This window comes from Diospyros lotus, chromosome 1 (assembly GCF_014633365.1).
Source record: "Diospyros lotus cultivar Yz01 chromosome 1, ASM1463336v1, whole genome shotgun sequence".
Taxonomy (NCBI): domain Eukaryota; kingdom Viridiplantae; phylum Streptophyta; class Magnoliopsida; order Ericales; family Ebenaceae; genus Diospyros; species Diospyros lotus.
In genome coordinates, this window is record NC_068338.1 from 17,139,773 (window position 1) to 17,155,770 (window position 15,998).

Genomic DNA, 15,998 nt, shown 5'->3' on the forward strand with positions numbered 1-15,998 from the left:
TCAAGATCATAATCCCGAGGGAGAAGATAATCAAACTGTTTAAATTCTTTTGTGAGGGATCCAACATCTCACTTCGTTTACTTAATTTAGATTCCATTCGTGTGGTTCTTATTATATTTTCAGTCATTATCTGTCGTGGGTTGTGAGAAATCATCACCCGATTGCTCAAGAATCTAAGTCGAAAGAACTTGAAAATGCATGTGGTAGCAGACAATGATGAAGACCCCACCACACCAAATAAGACATATAGTGCCTGTCTTTTTAAGATTCCTATGACATTCTCATTGCTTTGGTTTCTTCTTCTGTTGAGGCTTTCTTGTTTTGGATATGGCAACTCTGGTATTTTCAGTAAATGGAGAGAGATTCGAGCTCTCCACCATCGACCCTTCTACTACATTGGTTCAATTCTTGCGTTCCCAAACTCGCTTCAAGAGTGTCAAGCTCGGCTGTGGAGAAGGTCTCTCTCTCTCTCTCTCTCTATATATATATATATATATATATATGTAGTGTGTGTGTGTGTGTGTGTGTGTGTATTGCTGGGGATTATTGATGGATTGGAATTTGGATTTTTCTCTTTTCATTGATTTTTGGTCGAATGGATTGATGGGTTTTTCTTTCTTTCTATTATGCGAGTTGGAAAATGGAGCCTGGTTTTCTTTCTTCTGCTTTGGCTGTTTGCATTAAGGGGGAATTTAGAGGGTTATATATATGGATTAATTTGCTTTTTCTTTCCTGTTTTGGAATGTAATGTAATTTACGGAGTTTTGGTCTATGCATGGAAGCATACGTGATGCTTTACTTATTTGCTTAGTTCTCTTTTGCGTTTGATTTCTGGAAAAAGAAATGGAAAACTTACCCCTGTTTGTGTAAGTTCGTTCCAAACGTAATGATTCATTTAGAAAAGTGTCAAAAACGTAACAATTCAGTACAGAGTTTAGCTGGATTTGATACTTTGGACAATCAAAAACGGCAGGGTGTATTTGTTTGGATGCTTAAAATTTACTCTTACCCTCTTTTCAATTTTGTGGCAATTAACCAAGAGCAGGTGAAAGTAATTCTTCTGGTTATTCTATTTTCTCTCAGTTGTTCAGTGTTTAAAAGGGTTTGTAGGTTTGACTTCAACACTAGAAGCTTCCTGCGTATCCATTTTGCTGATTCTCTTTCTTCAAACTTTGATTGTCGCAGGTGGTTGTGGTGCTTGTGTTGTTCTACTGTCAAAGTATAACCCTGTGAGTGACGAAGTTGAAAATTTTACAGTAAGTTCGTGTCTTACACTTCTCTACAGTATAGATAGGTGTTCAATTACTACCTCTGAAGGTCTTGGCAATACTAAGAATGGGCTTCACCCGATCCATCAAAGGTTTGCTGGGTTCCATGCTTCTCAATGTGGCTTTTGTACACCTGGAATGTGCATTTCACTCTTCTCGGCTCTTACGAATGCTGAGAAAACACGACGGGCAGAGCCTCCCCCAGGATTCTCCAAGCTGACAGTTTCAGAGGCTGAAAAGGCCATTGCAGGAAATCTCTGTCGATGTACTGGGTATCGACCAATTGCTGATGCCTGCAAAAGCTTTGCAGCTGATGTTGACATGGAAGATTTGGGATTCAATTCATTTTGGAAGAAGGGAGATAGTAAAGAAGTCAAAGCAGCCAAGTTACCATTTTATAACCCTAGAGATCAGATATGTACATTTCCTGAGTTCTTGAAAAATGAAATTAAGTCTTCAATGCCCTTTATTTCTAGAAAAGATTCTTGGTATAGTCCTACAAGTGTTAAGGAACTTACAAGTATGTTGAAATCTAATCTAGCTGAAAGTGGTGCACGGGTCAAGCTAGTTGTTGGTAACACAGGCTCTGGTTATTACAAGGAAATAGACCACTATGACAAATACATTAACTTGAGGTATATCCCTGATCTCTCAATGATTAGAAGGGATCAGACAGGGATTGAAATTGGAGCAACTGTGACAATCTCTAAGGCTATATTAGCATTGAAGGAAGAAAACAAAATTGAGTTTCCTTCACATGGGGAGGTGGTGTTCCAAAAAATTGGTGATCATATGGAGAGGATTGCGTCCGGGTTCATTCGTAACTCTGCTAGTGTTGGGGGAAATTTGGTGATGGCACAACGAAATCATTTTCCATCAGATATTGCTACGATACTTCTTGCTGCGGGGTCAGAAGTGAATATAATGACATATCTCAAACATGAAAGGGTCACACTGGAAGAGTTTCTGAGAAGACCTCCTTTAGATTCCACTAGTGTGCTTAGGAGCGTATATATTCCTTGTTGGGAACCAACTAGAGATGCTTCCTCAAAAAATGATGCAAAGTTACTATTTGAAACCTATCGTGCTGCACCACGACCCCTGGGGAATGCATTGCCCTATTTAAATGCTGCTTTCTTGGCTGAAGTTACTCCTTGTAGAACTTCTAGTGGAGTTATTATAGACTCTATTCAATTGGCTTTTGGTGCTTATGAAAGTAAACATGCAATAAGGGCAACAAAGGTTGAGGAATTCTTAGCTGGAAAGCTATTGAATGTTGGTGTTCTTTATGAGCTATTAAATTGCTTGGAGCCACAGTTGTGCCTGAAGTTGGTACTCCGAGTGCTGCTTACAGGTCAAGCCTGGCTGCTAGTTTTCTCTTCAAGTTCCTTTGTCCGTTCATTGATGCTTGTGATGAATTTTCTGATGGCCTGGTTGATGGATGTGATGATACTTTCTTACAAAGGGCTTCCAATATAAGAAATAATCAGGAGTTGTTTGATCATATAAAAAATCCAGTATTTCCCTTATCTGCAAAACAGGTGGTGGAATTGAACCAAAAATACCATCCAGTGGGTGAACCAATTACAAAAGTTGGTTCTGCCATGCAAGCATCTGGTTAGTTATGTTGTTTTGGCATTTTCCTTTCAATGTCAAAATGGCTTCCAAATTTTTTTGTTTTTGCTGGTCAAAATTATATTGCGACACTTACTTGCAAATTCCAATTAGCACCTGCAGTTGGTGACATTTGTGGTAGCTAACATATCTGATGACATTAACTGTTAGCACCTCTTAGTTGAAATGTGTTTTTAAAATTAACTTCTCTCCATTAATTTACTCTTATATTGTAGGTGTGCCACACAACAGGCAGTTTAATGAATCTATCATAATCAAGATCATTATATGTTTCCTCCTTCCTTTCCATTTCTCATTGTCTGTTTTTTCCTGATTATAAGACTTATATGAAGTCTTAATATTTATTACTGATATAGCTTTTCAATCTTTTATGTCTTTACCTTTTTCTTTGTGTGTGTGTTTGGTTAGATTTGCTATGTTTATTGGCTTCCATTACTAGTTGATCAGTTCATAAACCTTTGAACAAAACAACATTTGATCCTACTGTTAATTTTATTGGTTAAATGTATAGGTGAAGCTGTCTATGTCGATGATATTCCTTCACCAACAAATTGCCTTCATGGTGCATTCATCTATAGCACAAAGCCTTTGGCATGGGTAAAGAGAGTTGAAATTAAATCAAAGTACCTAAAAGATGGAGCAAGGGTTATTTCTTTCAGAGATATCCCAAAAGGTGGGAAAAATATAGGTTCTAAGACCAGGTTTGGTACTGAACCTTTATTTGCTGATGATGTTACAAAGTGTGCTGGCCAAGCCCTTGCATTTGTGGTAATTACATGCTTCAGTTGTTTCTTACATGAAAATGTATTTGGGCAAGCTATTTCCATAAGTTTATATACTAAAATGGAGGTAAATACCATATATACTTATCAAGGTTTTATCCAACTATGGGGGGGTGGGCAACATTAATTCTAGTTCACTAGTCATTGTATACATGGGCTTATTTTCTATAAGGCCTTTATAACTCATACCATGCCTTGGTGTCTCCCTCCAAGTTTTTCTTGGTCTTCCTCTCGCTAGATACTTGCTTCATTGTTAAGAAAGAAACTTGATTAAGATTTATGCTTCCACATTAATTACGATACAAGTATTTTTGTAGTTCATGCATTCTTCAATTCATGTATTTGGAAGGTCCATGGTATTTAGCAATTCATGCATCTTCATTTAGTTCATTTACTGTGAAGATTAGTTCAATGGATTTTGTTAGGTATCTATATGAAGCTTTGTACTTGTCATTTTGTGTAAGCCATACAGAAAATACAGATTATAAGTGAGGCTGCATTTTGAATTTCCTGATTTCCAACATCCATTACATTTGCTTTCCTTACGAGGGCCTTTATTGGTCTTCTTCTCACATAATCATCTCAATCGTATATGACGCATCTTTTCTTCGATAGAAGCCATTCCAACCTTGTTATGAATAACCTCATTTATAATTTTATCTTTCTTGTATGGACACACATCTATCTTAATATTCTCATCTCCATTAACTTATAATTTACACATGTTGGTGATTTATACTACCTGTGGAGATAATGGAGAATTAAAGTTGATAAACCAAGATTAAAGATAAGATAAAAAGATTTGAAGACCGATTGATGCATAGATAAGAATACCAAGTATTTAGGAGATAAGATAACAAAGCTAATTTAGTTTATCTAGAGATAGCTAGTTTATATTTAAAGTTATTAGATATGTTGTACATAGAGTAGACTCCAACTTCAGGTAGAAGACTTGTATATTTATTCCCCTTTGTTATGGTTAATTAAGCACTCGATTCCAGCCTCAGAATCGATTTCTTCATGGTATCAGAGTAGGAGTTATTTTCCTCCTGTTATCACACCCTATAACGACGCTGTCAGGTTCTCGGCACTGCTGAACCCTTAGCGACCAAACTACTAGCCACCAATCTCTTTCTTTGACCAGTAGACACCAGAATCTCCTATCAAGATGGCTGGTGTTGGCAGCAAGTCCACCGATGTAGGCAAGTCCACAGAGATCATCCCCTATTCAAATACCAATGCTGTAACCACTGATAATAACAGCATGTTCACAATCATGGGGCACAAGCTCAATGGTCAGAACTACCTTCAGTGGTCACAATCAATATTGATGTTTATCTGTGGCAAGGGAAAAGATGACTACCTAACCGGCGCTACAACCAAATCGAGAGAAGAAGAGCCAGGTTACAGGCTTTGGAAGACATAAAATAACATGGTGATGTCTTGGCTCATCAACTCAATGACCAACGAAATCGGTGAGAATTTTCTGCTTTATAATTCCGCACAAGAGATTTGGGAGGCGGCTAAGGAAGTCTACTCACACGCTGAAAACACCTCAGAGTTATTTGAAATTGAGAACATGTTAGATGACCTTAGGCAGGGTGATTCCCATGTTACTCATTATTTTAACTCTCTAAACAAATATTGGCTTCAATTGGATAAGTGTGATACTATTCAATGGAAGTGTACAAAGGATGCATCCACATACAAACAGATTGTAGAAAAGAAGAGGCCGTACAAATTTCTTATAGGTCTAAACAAGAACCTAGATGGAGTACGTGGAAGGATCCTTGGAACAAAGCCCCTACCAAACCTTAGAGAGGCTTTTGCTGAAGTCCTAAGGGAGGAGAGCCATATGAAAGTCATGCTCAAATCAACAAGTCCAACTCTGGAACAATCAGCTCTGGTCACCTGCATCAACCAGCAAGTTCAATTTAAACAAAAGAAGAACCGGTCATGGTGTGAGCATTGCCGGAAGAATGGACACGCTAAGGACACTTGCTGGGAAATTCATGGAAAGCCTCCTGACTGGAAGCCAGCCTATGAAAAAAGGAGTAGAGGGGCACTAGCTTCAACAGAGGAAACCGTAGCAGCCTTATCACCAAATCTGTTCAGTAAAGAACAGATGGAATGGCTCCAAAATATGTTTGGGAAAACCCAAATCTCTCAGGCCTCTAACTTGGCATCCGGTTCTATAGCTCTTAAAGGTAAATCTCTACATGTTTTGACTGCAAAAAGTGAATTTCCTGCTGTATGGCTTGTTGATTCAGGGGCTTCGGATCATATGACTGGAGAAATTGATATACTAACTAATTTTCAACCTTGCAAGCAAGATTGGATGGTGAGGATAGCAGATGGTTCACAGCCAAAGGTTGCTGGAATAGGTTCAGTGGAAATTTTTGGAAATCTGATATTAAAATCAGTTCTTTTAGTGCCAAGTCTAGATTGGAATTTGATATCAGTAAGCAAATTAGCTATTGACTGTGATTATGTGGTTAAATTCTCATAAAATTCATGTAAATTTCAGGACCGGAGTTCGGGGAAAACGATTGGCAGTGCTAAAACATGTTCCGGCCTCTACACACTTAAAGGAACTCCTCATTCCAGGAGTAAACTTGTTCAGTCCAGCAATTATTCCTTTTTTAAACCATCAGTTTGTTTATCTCAGTCCAACAATAATAGTGCTATCATGTTATGGCACTCTAGATTAGGCCATCCTAATTTTGTTTATCTTCGTAAATTGTTTCCCGCCTTATTTGAGAATAAAGATTCCCATATTCTACAATATGAAATCTGCCAATTCTCTAAACATTTACGAAGCACTTATCCTAGCCAACCCTATACTCCATCTTCACCTTTCTCCCTGATTCATGGTGATGTGTGGGGGCCTTCTAGGGTTAGAAACATTACTGGGGTACGTTGGTTCATATCCTTTATTGATGATCATACTCAGCTTACATGGGTATTCCTTATGAAAGACAAATCCAAAGCTGGTTCCATTTTCCAAACCTTTCATTCAATGGTGCAAAGGCAATTTCATACCAAAATTCAGATTTTGAGAACAGATAATGGCAAAGAATACTTCAATACTATTCTTGGTCATTACCTATCTCAACAAGGCACTATACATCAAAGCTCATGTGTTGATACCCCTCAACAAAATGGGGTTGCTAAACGAAAGAATCGACACCTATTAGAAGTAGCAAGATCGTTATTGTTCTCTACTAATGTCCCTTCCAAATTTTGGGGTGAGGCTGTCTATCTAATCAATAGAATGCTCTCACGCATCCTAAAAATATCAAGCACCTAGCCAAATTCTACTCAATCTCTTTCCTCACTCTCGGATTCTATCCCATGTTCCTCTCAAAATTTTTGGTTGTTGTGCATTTGTTCATATACATAACCATCTAAGAAGCAAGCTTGAGCCTTAGTCACTCAAGTGCATTTTCCTTGGCTACTCTCCTCATCAAAAAGGCTATAAATGCTACTCTCCCTTGCTTCAAAAATTCTTTATTTCCATGGATGTCACATTTTTTGAACATCAGCCCTATTACCCCAAAACTAATATTCAGGGGGAGAATACTCAAAATTCCTCTTCAGAATATCAGTTTTGGGAAGTTTCTACTGATAGCCAGCAATGTGAGCAGCTCCCTGAACCTACCTCTCAACCTTCTCTGCTCTAACGACCATTCTGCCCCTCCTACCAAGGAACCTCCTAACTCTATCACCGAACTTCAAGTTTACTCTAGAAGACAACCCCGTTCTAAGGAGAATGAGGCCCTAACATGTTCTGGGACTGTCCAAGAGGCTGAACTGATTCTTCCGGTAGAAGAAGGAAAGAAAATGATTGGTGAGAATACTGATATTGTGCCTATTGATGATGAGGATTTACATTGGCCTATTGCCTTGAGAAAGGGTGTAAGATCATGTACACAACATCCCATACAAAACTATATCTCTTACACAGGGCTCTCACCAAAATTCAGTGGATTTGTTTCTAATTTGAACAAAGTGCAGGTTCCTAACAATGTTAAAGAGGCTGTTCTTGAGGAAATCAGGACTTTGGAGAAAAATGAGACATGGGATATCACTGATTTGCCTCTTGGAAAAAGCCCAGTGGGCTGCAAATAAGTCTTTACAGTAAAATACAGGGAGGATGGAAAGATTGACAGATTCAAGGCCCGGTTAGTTGCAAAAGGCTTCACCCAATCCTATGGTATTGATTACCAAGAGACATTTGCCCCAGTGGCAAAGCTAAATACTATCAGGGTCCTATTGTCCTTGGCAGTAAATTTGGACTGGCCTTTATATTAGTTAGATGTGAAAAATGCCTTTCTAAATGAAAATCTAGAAGAGGAAGTTTACATGGAAATCCCTCATGGATTTGAGACTGACCAAACAAGAAACAAGGTATGCAAGCTAAAGAGATCATTATATGGGCAACAATCCCCAAGAGCCTGGTTTGAGAGATTTATAAGGGCAGTCAAGAAGCATCGATATAACCAATGCCAAATCGACCACACTCTATTTATCAAGCACTCCTCAAAAGGTAAAATATCCATTCTTATTGTATATGTTGATGATATCATTGTTACAGGGGATGATATTATTGAAATCCAAAGCCTCAAAAAGATACTTGCAAGGGAATTTGAGATCAAAGATCTTGGGGGTCTAAGATATTTTTTAGGCATGGAAATGGCAAGATCCAAAGAAGGAATTTCAGTCTCCCAAATGAAGTTTATTCTGGATCTCTTTGATGAAATAGGAATGTTAACTTGCAAACCAGCAAAGACTCCTATGGAATCTATGACAAAGCTTGATGTTGGCAAAGAAAGTACTCCAGTTGACAAAGGGAGATACCAAAGACTAGTGGGGAAGCTCATATACTTATCTCACACTAGACTTGATATTGGTTTCTCTGTAAGCATTGTAAGCTAATTTATGAATGACTCCAAAGAAAAGCACTTGGAAGCAGTTTATCAGATCCTAAGGTATTTGAAATTAACTCCTGACAAGGGATTAATGTTCAGAAAAACAGAAAACCGAGGAATCAAAGTCTACAGTGACGCAGATTGGGTTGGATCAATCCTGGACAGAAGATCAACTTCTGGGTATTGCTTATTTGTATGGGGAAATGTAGTTACTTGGTGCAGCAAGAAGCAATCAGTTGTTTCCAGAAGTAGTGTGGAGGCTGAATTTAGAGCTTTGGCACATGGATTTTGTGAAGGAATATGGTTGAGAAGACTACTACAAGAATTACAAGTAAATATGACCGAGCCAGTATAGATGTTATGTGATAACCAATCGGCCATCAGTATTGTTAAAAATCCAGTTCATCACAACCGGACGAAACATGTGGAGATTAACAGACATTTTATCAAAGAAAAATTGGAAGAAAGAGTTTTCAAGCTAAACTATACTCCTACTATCGACCAAGTGGCAGATATTCTCACTAAAGCCTTGCCAAGAAGAATATTTGACGAATTGAGTTGCAAGCTTGGCCTGAACAACATATTCAGCATAGCTTGAGGGGGAATGTGGAGATAATGGAGAATTAAAGTTGATAGACCGAGATTAAAGATAAGATAAGAAGATTTGAAGACCGATTGATGCATAGATAAGAATACTAAGTATTTAGGAGATAAGATAACAAAGCTGATTTAGTTTATCTAGAGATAGCTAGTTTATATTTAAATTTATCAGATATATTGTACATAGAGTAGATTCCAACTTCAGGTAGAAGACTTGTATATTTATTCCCCTTTGTTATGGTTAATTAAGCACTCGATTCCAGCCTTAGAATCGATTTCTTCACTACCCAGCATTATATACCAGAAACAAGGCTGATTTTATAGATGTTTAATAAATTTTTTCTTTTAGGTTTAATCAAAATTTTACTAACACTTAAAATGCGAAATGCATTTTTTAACCATCCTACTTTAATTTTATTGGGTAACATATGCATTAATCTCTCTATCTTTTGGATGATTGCTTCAAAATATCTGAATTCATCTTTTCTCGGTATGACTTTATCATCAATTTTTATGGTTTTACCATAATATTATCCACACTTATACTTTTATTTAACTCATATTCCATATATTTAGTTTAATTTTAACCTTCTTAACACCATTAGATTCTAAATGTTCCTCCATTATGATGTCTTTTGTCTCATCCACTAACACTATGCCATCTACAAATAACATATACAATGGCACCTTTCCTTGGATATATATATATATATTCTAAGTACCTTGGATGTGATCAATGAGCTTAGTTATTACGGCAAGTAAGGGTGGGCTTAAAGAAATTCCTTGATGCAATCCAATTATAGGTGGAAAAGTCTCAGTATCTCTTCCATATTTCTTGACACGTGTTTCTGCTCCCCATTTATTTATCTCTATAACTTTTCATTAGATGCTATAAATAAAATAATGTGTATTCTACCAAAAGTGTATAATACAAGAGAATATATATACAAGTATTTTAAGCTAATTATACTAATACCACTTACTTATCTTATTTAACATTCTCCTTCAAGCTGGAGCATATATATTGATTATGCCTAGCTTGGTATAAATGTAATTCACACTAGAACCTCTAAGTGACTTGGTGAGCAAATCAGCCAACTGATTGTTGGAACCCACATATGTTGTAACTACATCCCTAGAGAGCACATTTTCTCTAATAAAGTGACAATTAATTTCAATATGCTTAGTTCTCTCATGAAACATAGGATTAGAAGCAATATGCATTATAGCTTGATTGTCACAAATTAATTGCATAGACTTGACCTGCGTAATGCCTAACTCCTCAATTAATTGTTTTAGCCACATTAGTTCACATGTTGTTACGACTATTACCCTATATTCAGCTTCTGTACTAGACTTGGCGACAACAATTTGTTTCTTACTTTTCTAAGAGACCAGGTTTCCACCCACAAATACATAATATCCAGATGTGGATCACCTATAACTAGGTGATTCTGCCCAATCAGCATTCATATATCCCACAATCTGACTATGTCCATAATTCTGATACAATACACCCCGACCGGGGGTTGCCTTAATATACTAAAGAATATGAATCACTGCATCCCAGTGACTGTTACAAGGTGAATCCAAGAACTGACTTACCACACTCACAGCAAATCAAATATCAGGATATGTGAGTGTGAGGTAGTTAAGTTCACTAACTAGTCGATGGTAGTGCTCAGGGTTAGAAAGTGGCTCCCCCTATCTCGGTAACAGTTTGATATTCGGATCCATAAGGGTATCTGTTGGCTTACATCCAAGCAACCCTGTCTCCTCTAGCATATCCAAGGCATACTTTCTTTGAGAAATATAGATGCCTTGCATTGACCAAGCTACCTCAATACCCAAAAAGTATTTCAAGGAATCCAGATCCTTAGTCTGAAACTGTTGGTGAAGATGTGCCTTCAATTCAGTGATACCAACATCATCATCCCCTGTAAGTATTATATCATCAACATATACCATTAGAAGAATGTGGCGGCCAGACTAAGAACGATAAAAAAAAAATGATCAACTTCACTACGAGTTAACCAAAACTCAAGAACAGTTGAACTGAATCAATCAAACCAAGCTCGAGGAGACTGTTTTAAGTCGTATAAGGATTTTCGAACGTGACACACTAGCCCAGACTCCTCCTAAGCAACAAAGCCAAGAGGTTACTTCATATACACTTATTCTTGTAAATTGCCATGAAGGAAGGCATTTTTTATGTCCAGTTGATGAAGAGGCCAGTGAAACATGGCAACAAGGGATAAGAAAAAGGCGAACAAAGGAGATCTTAGCAATAGGAGAAAATGTATGCCATAATCAAGGCAAAAAACCTGAGCGTATCCTTTGGCAACAAGGCGAGCCTTAGGGCTATCAATTTAGTCGTCAGGACCAACTTTAACAGTGTAAACCTAGCAACAACTAACAGTAGACATACCCTTGGGAAAAGGTACCAAGTCCCAAGTCCCAAGTCCCAGTGGAATGTAAGGCAGACATTTCTTCAACCATAACAGCCCACCATCCCAAATGGGAAAGAGCTTCGGTAACAGATTTAGGAAGAGAAATAGAAGATAAAGAAGAAACAAAAGAAGAATATCCAGGAGACAAAGAATTATAACTAACAAAATGTGAAATAGGATGGAGAGTGGTGTAATGATGAGTACCTTTACGAAGAGCAATAGGTAAGTCAAGATTAGAAATGGAGGGTAACAGACCAGAGGAGGAGGAACTAATGGTCACAGAGGATGAGTCAGTGGATGGCTCCCTCAGATGAGCGACGATAGGCTCTACTGGTTGGGCCATAGGTCAAGGATGCCGCTGATAGACCTAAAGATTGGGATGCTCAAGGCAAGAGGCAGAGGGTGGTGGAGAAGGAGAAGATGAAAGGTCAAGAAAAGAAATAGGCAAAGGTAAGCCAGTAGACACGGACTCGGAGACCTCAAGCGAATAGGGAAAATAAGGAGAAAACTCAAAGAAGGTAACATCCGCTGAAACAAAATAGCGAGCTAATTGAGGAGAGTAGCAACGATACCCCTTCTGAAGGCATGAATAACCCAGAAAAACACATTTGATGGAACAAGCGGATAGCTTATCACGACCTGGTGTAAGATGGTGAACAAAACAAGTACGCCCAAAGATATGAGGAGGAAGAGAATATAAGTCAACTTGAGGAAAAAGAACAGAATGAGGAATCTGGTCATTAAGGACAGAAGATGGCATTCGATTAATTAAGTAACATGTAGTTAAGACAACATCATCCCAGTATTGAATCGGAACATGCATATGCAGAAGTAGCGTGCGGGCGATCTCAATTAAATGACGATTCTTTTGTTCAACCACTCCATTTTGTTGTGGGGTTCTAGGACACGAAGTTTAGTGAAGAATCCTATTGGATGCCATATAGGATTTAAATGGCGAGGACAAATATTCAAGAGCATTATCACTATGGAGAACACGAATAGGCACATTAAACTGAGTTCTAATTTCAACACAAAATGTAGTGGAGACAAAAAACAATTTTGAATGCGTTTTCATTAAATATAGCCATGTAGTTCGTGAAAAATCATCAATAAATGTTACAAAATAACAAAAACCTTCTTTTGAACTAACACTACTAGGACCCCATACATCCGAATGGACCACTAAAAAAGGAGAACTAACATGCTCATTGACTCTACTCGGAAAAGAACTACAACTATGTTTCCTAAGTTGACAAGACTCACACTCTAAGGAAGAAATACTGGAGAGACTAGGAACTATCTTCTTGAGATTGGGTAGAGATGGGTGCCCCAATTGACCATGGACCTGTAATGGGGAAGTAGTCATCGTGCATGCCACTGATGAAGCAGGGGAAGACATATAGTAGAGGCTATGAGACTCAAACCCCGTGCCAATCGTCTGTCTAGTCCTCCAATCCCAAATAAGAACAAAATTAGATAAAAAGGTTATAGAAAAATTAAGACTACGAGTGAGTTAACTAATAGAAAATAAATTAAAGGAACACTGTGGTAAATGTAAAACAGATGACAATGGTAATGTAGGAAGGGGTGATACGGTGCCGATACCCATGACTGAGGCATGAGAGCAATCAGCCAATATAACATGAGGTTTGACTTTAAAGTTTGAATATGAGATAGGAGAGAACGATTACCAAACATGTGATTAATGGCATTGGAGTCAAAGATCCATGGGCCAAGAGAAGATAAGGACTTAGTAAAGCAAGCAGTAAGGTTACCAATGTGAGCAAGGGATGTGACAGGTGAAGTGGCTTGTTGCGCTATCAGGAACTGAGCATATTCCCCCTCGGAGATAGTCACTGATGAGGAATCATTGGGTACAATAGATGCCTGACCCTCTAAAGCACCAACACCTATGTTAGCAATATTGGCTGCTTGAGGTGGGCGACCATGTAAGCGATAGCAAGTCTCTCGAGTGTGACCAAGACGATTACAATAGGAGCACTGGGGCCGTGGACACCTACCACCACTATGACCACCATCAGGCTGGGTAGTAACAAGGGTTGAGTGATCTCTAGGTGTAGACGTGCTATGATCAGTAGTAATAGAAGAAGCTCTAAGTAACCTGGCAAATACCTCCGTCAAAGAAGGTAGAGAGGCACTGCCGAGAATCTGTGTCTTAAGTGATTCAAGTTCCGGTTAAATCCCCTGAAGACTTATGACAATAAACATTTGATCACGCTGCTGCTGTTGTTTCTTAATATCTGTATCAAAGGGCATCAACTTGTTAAAATCAGTAATGGAAGCTTGGAGCTTACCCAAATATGTGGTTATATCTAAATCAGTCTGTCGTAGATTGAACAAAGCACCAATCACATCATAAATATGAGTGATGTCATTCATATACAGCTCACGAGCTCGAGTCCACAGAGCATTACACTCACGAAGAGGTTGAAATATAGGCATCAAGGTTAGCTCAATAGTCTGCCACAACAAACTTAGTAACTGTGCATCCACCTTTCGCCAAAGAGGTTGATCTCCCTTAGGAATAGTTGAAATGGTTTTCAATAAATGATCCTCAAGGCCATGTCCAAGAAACCAAATTTCAATTGCAGATGACCATGCGAAATAATTTTGTCCATTCAACTTCTTCGTGGTAATAATTGGTGTGCCCAAAAAATGGGGAATGGTTACAAGTGTGGACGTGGTGGAGAGACTTGTGGATAAAGAGTGTGTTGTAGATGAAGACATGATACAGAAAGAACAGCCTGCTGTTCTGGCTGATCGAATCTGGAGTAGGTCAAATTTGGAGCAAGCGAATCTGGGTCAAGTGGGTCAAACTAGATCTGGGTGCTTGGAATGACTGTTAATGGTAGAAACTTGAAGGGAAACGCTAGAAGGGCTGGAAGCAACGATGGCGAGGAAAGGAAAGGCGATGGTCGCCGATGACTAGCAAAGGCAACGGAGGTGAAGTCGGAGTAAGATGGGTCGACAATGGTTGGCCCAGACGAGAAGCAGAGGCAAATAGCGTAGGCAACCGGTGAAGGGATGCGAGAGCTGTTGGTCACGCAAATAGCGTTGGCTGGGGGCAGTTTACGATGGTCGTGGCGGTCGGTGATAGCCGCGTAAGAACCAAAGGCACCAGAGATGATTGCAACACGAAGCAAGAGCTGCAATGGTGGTCGGCGGCAATGGCGTCAATGGCAATTGGTGATGAGGGCAGGGTTGACGGTGGTTGTCGACTAAGTGACCGGCGATAATGGCGTGCGTAAGTAGTAGTGGCTAGATCTAGGGTTAGGGTTTGTAACCTTGCTCTAATACCATGTAAATAAAAAAATGTGTATAATACAAGAGAATATATACATATATATATACAAGTATTTTAAGCTAATTACACTATACCCCTTACTTATCTTATTTAACAGATAAGATAAGAAGATCGGATAGAATAAGATAAATTGCTTATCTTTCATCACTCCCCCTCAAGCTAGTGAATGGATATCTTCCATTCCTAGTTTGTTAGTTATCTTCTGAAAAACAGCACTAGGAAGTCCTTTTATGAGTAAATCTGCAAGTTGGTTTCATATAGTCACAAACGGAGTGAAAATTAGACCACTAACAATTTCTTCTTTTATAAAATGTCTATCAACTTCTACATGTTTGGAGCGGTCATGTTGCACTCGATTGTGTGCAATATTAACGGTTGACTTATTATTACAGTAGAGCTTTGTCGGAGCCTTCCACCTGACTTTCAAGTCTTTTAAAATTATTTCTAACCACAATAACTCGCAAATTCTGAGAGTCATTGACCTAAATTCAGCCTTTGCATTGGACCGTATTACAACACTTTGCTTCTTACTCCTCCAAGTCACAATATTTCCTCCTAAGAATGTGCAGTATCCAGATGTTAACCTTCTATCAATTATTGACCCAAGATGGTCAAAATTAGTATAAGCTTCAAGAGTTAGCTCTTGTCCCCTTTTGAACAAGATTCCCCTGTCTGGTGTACCCTTTAAGTATTGTAGAATTTTTGAACTACTTTCAGATGTACCTCTTTAGGATTATGCATAAATTGGCTGACAACACCAACAACAAATGCTATGTCTGGCCTGGTTTATGATAAATAGATAAGTCTCCCAACAAACCTTTGGTAGAGGCTCTTATTTGTTACTGCAATTTCTAGGTTATCACCAAGCCGATGATTGGGTTCAATAGGAGTTTCAACAGGTCTGCACCCTAGCTTACTTGTATCTGTTAGTAGATATAAGATGTATTTTTGTTGAGATATGAAAATCCCTTGCTGAGAATGTGCCACTTCAATACCTAAAAAATACT

General features: G+C 38.5%; 1 pseudogene; it reads left to right on the forward strand.

The window, feature by feature from the left end:
- Positions 1–208: 208 nt before the first annotated feature.
- The window catches only part of LOC127808255 (indole-3-acetaldehyde oxidase-like), a 46,654-nt pseudogene continuing 30,864 nt past the window's right edge, over positions 209–15,998 (forward strand).